At 36.5% G+C, this 3,459-nt stretch overlaps 1 protein-coding gene across 2 annotated transcripts in view; it reads left to right on the forward strand.

Annotated features, from left to right (window-relative positions):
* Positions 1-2,069: 2,069 nt before the first annotated feature.
* LOC144962681 (receptor-type tyrosine-protein phosphatase T-like) overlaps positions 2,070-3,459 on the forward strand; it is a 405,447-nt gene continuing 404,057 nt past the window's right edge. The window contains exon 1 of one of the 2 annotated variants that reach the window (XM_078895816.1): positions 2,070-2,356. The gene's annotated coding sequence lies outside the window, so the exon portion shown is untranslated. The remainder of the gene's footprint in view (positions 2,357-3,459) is intronic. The other variant, XM_078895818.1, reaches the window with a different exon arrangement.

A 3,459-nucleotide genomic window follows, 5' to 3' on the forward strand; every position in this document is an offset into this window, starting at 1 on the left:
TGTTGGGTGGGAGTGAATTTTCGGGGGAAATTCTAAAAATAGCTAGTAAGGAGAGAGTTAGACTAAAACATGTTTCAATATGTGTACATATGTGACCCATCGTCTCAAAACAGTATTATGTCGGAATGAGCCATATGCTTAAAGGCCTAATTAAATGTTAAACTGGTCAAAAATATATATTGTTGGCATTAGCACACTAAAATATGGTATCAATTCTTCTCAATAAATCATATAAACTCAACACAAGTCTAATATTTTTGGCTACATATTCAATTTTCAACATCTTAACCAACCCGACTTAATACCGTTTTGAGGCGAAGGGTCACATGCATAGTATATGCATGTCCGACATCCGATCCCGCTAAAGGGCCTTGTTTAACATTGTTGTACGGGACAATATTTTGCGCCCTTTTTTATGAGAGTTCCATTACAACAACAATGAGCCCATAAGGAATTAGGTTGTCAGACCTACAAATAAATGCACGTCGATAGGGACAGAAAACAAAAAAAAAACAAAAAGATAAATGGCAAACAATAACAAAAAAATCTTTCAGCTCAAAACGTCATCGATCCGGAGTACAAAAATAGATTCAATTCGAAGGTTTATTTTTAGGCAATTGCCAATATGAAATATACATCTACATCGAAAATACAATCCAATCAATACAGGCAAAATCAACCATTAACCCTCTCCTTACCAGCTATGTTTAGAATTTCCCCCAAAAATTCACTCCAAACCAACACAAGAATAGACTATTCTTACTCAAACAAGAAAGTACCAAGTGAGCTCTACAACAAAGTGTTTAGTATTTATAGCTGTAATCAAAGCATTTCTTTAAATTTTGTGATGTACAAGAGAAATCAGAATGAGAAAATTGTCTGTTGCATCGTAACGAATGTGACGATTTTAATATGGGTGGTAATGAGAGGGAAGAAAATCGTGATATTTGTTACGATACGATGAAGATTTATTTTCTTAATCAGATTTGTTTTGTACATCAGAACATTTTATGAATAATCTTTGTTTTATAAAGCGTGTTATGCTGCACAAAAATAATTGAGTGTAAAAAGTCAAGTTCTGTGTTGGAGGAGGTATAATATTATTGGAAAAAACATGAATATGATCGGTAAGGAGAGAGTTCACCATAGGGAACCACCAAAAATAATTAAATAGATAAGTATATTATCAACAAAATATGATGAATGAAACACTACTACCTTATAAAGGAGCATACTGTTTCCTGCCCATCAATGTTTTGTTTATTCGGCTTAACAACACCACTACCACATCATCTCATTCATCTGTAGTGTTTCATTCATCCTGTTTGTTGATAAAGGGGAAACCCAAAACGTCCATTTTATCCGTTTTTCGTAATTAAATTAAAGCTGACATTCAATTTCACATTGTTATTTATTTATTTCTTCGAGCTTCGAGCAGCAACACTTACACAAACTCTACAGAAGACTTTATGCTCTAATGATTAGCTTAATGGTCTATCATTACCAACACCAACCAACCACACCGAGTATTTTTATTCTTTTTCAAACATACCTTATGGCGAACAAAATTAAATGCGTCTATTGTTTAGTGCTTGCAAATAATATAATACGAACGTTTTTCTTAATAACAGCACTGTCTTTTTTTTTTTTCTTTTATCCAAACATTCATCAATTCACTCCAGTTGTTGATGCTTTCATTGATCGATGGATCTTTCATTGCGTTTTTCATCGATTCATCCATTCTTTCACCCCCACCAATCCATTCATTCATTCATTCATTCATTCATTTTCTCATTCATGAATAATTCAAATAAAAACATTGCAGGCAGGCAGCACGGCAGTGGTAGTTAGTTACATGTCCCCCACCCACAACCTGCTGCTCAAGGGAAGTTAGCTTTACAACGTTAAGAGTTAGCGTTATTCGCCCCAAATCGCGCGTGGAAAAATATTCGTCGTGAGTACGTACCCCCGTACCCCTAGCAGTCGCGTATGCGAATGCACGGCGGGCTGATGAGTCCGATTCGTAATCCCCCTCATCTTTTCGGCAACCTCACAGTGATGAGTGGCGGTCGGTAGCGTAAGGGGAGTGGGTGAGTGGGTGAGAGAGTGAGTGGCAACGTTCAATGGATGGTGCCAGTTTCTCTTGTTTTATTCTTCCGTTGTGGAATATGTTCTTCTTACGCTACAATACTTTCAAAACGTTCTGTCTATCTGTGATTCGTTTTTGTCCGTTTCATCCGTCCGTTTTCTGAAGGAATAAACCAGGTGTTTTAGATGTTTAACCCGTATTGTGTAGGGGTTTTTTGGGTGATTTTTTTTTTTGTCAGCGATGCGCACAGAGGAGTTTGTGGTGTAGGTGAGTAAGTGTGGTGTGTTTACTGATTTTCACGTGAAGTGGGTGAGTAATTGGGAAGAGGGGATGGATGAATGGATTGATAGATAGATGCTGAGACGAATGGATGGATGAATGAATGAGTAAATGGATGAACACGGCAAATGGAATGAGTGATAAAGTAGAGGGAAGGAGTAAAAGGTTGGCTGGTGAACGAACGTGCGAACGTGAGTAGTTTGTGCCAAAGCAGCTCAGGAAAAAACGTGCTTTGAGTTAGCTTTTGGTTGCGTTACATTAGGCGCAGTTCGTAGATTATCTAGTTAGACTACTAGACAGGAGTAAAAAGAACAATAATTATTATTCGTGGATATTATACGTTTGAGTCTGGTTCATTGTGTGGATTTTATTGTGTGTTCTATTGTTGTGCAGATTTAGCGGATGCTGTAAACGGTTCGGTAACAGATTGGGGAAATGTGTAATCTAACGAACATCAAGGCATTGTAACACAGGTTTTAACACACAATCACAAGCGGCTACTAATATTCATTTATTTATTTATGTACAAATCAATATGAAACGTGTGTATAAATTTGGACCAAAAAAAAAGTAAATGAATATAACAACTTGGAGAGAGAACAAAACTACAAATGTTTCAGGCTCAAAACCCTTATTCAGGCAATAAAGTTATTGGCCGAAGAAGGGTTTTGAGACATCTACACAGAAACTAAGTTAGTTACACAATAAGTGGTTGTAACTGTGATGACAGCGTGCCATGTAATTTGCTCGTACAAAGTACCGATTTCGATACCCACTACGTTTTGCCTGAGCAATTCCGATTGTTTTGATCATTTAATTGTCATATTACTTTTTTTTTGTTAGCGTTCACAGTTTCTATCACTCTGACTTGTATAACTTTGGCATGAGCGTCCCAAATCAGTTGAATGATGCAGGCACTACGAGAGCATGTTAGTTAATATTATGAGATGAGGTTTACGAAAGGTAGCAGAAAACATAATATACGTATTAAATAATTAGCAAAGAAACACCCCCCCCCCCCCCCAAGAAAAAAAAAACAAAACAAAAAAAAACTAACAAACAATAAAACCCAACAAAATCCAATTTAAAAA

Source organism: Berghia stephanieae, chromosome 1 (assembly GCF_034508935.2).
Source record: "Berghia stephanieae isolate SIO BIC M18660-M18661 chromosome 1, UCSD_Bste_1.3, whole genome shotgun sequence".
Classification (NCBI taxonomy): domain Eukaryota; kingdom Metazoa; phylum Mollusca; class Gastropoda; order Nudibranchia; family Aeolidiidae; genus Berghia; species Berghia stephanieae.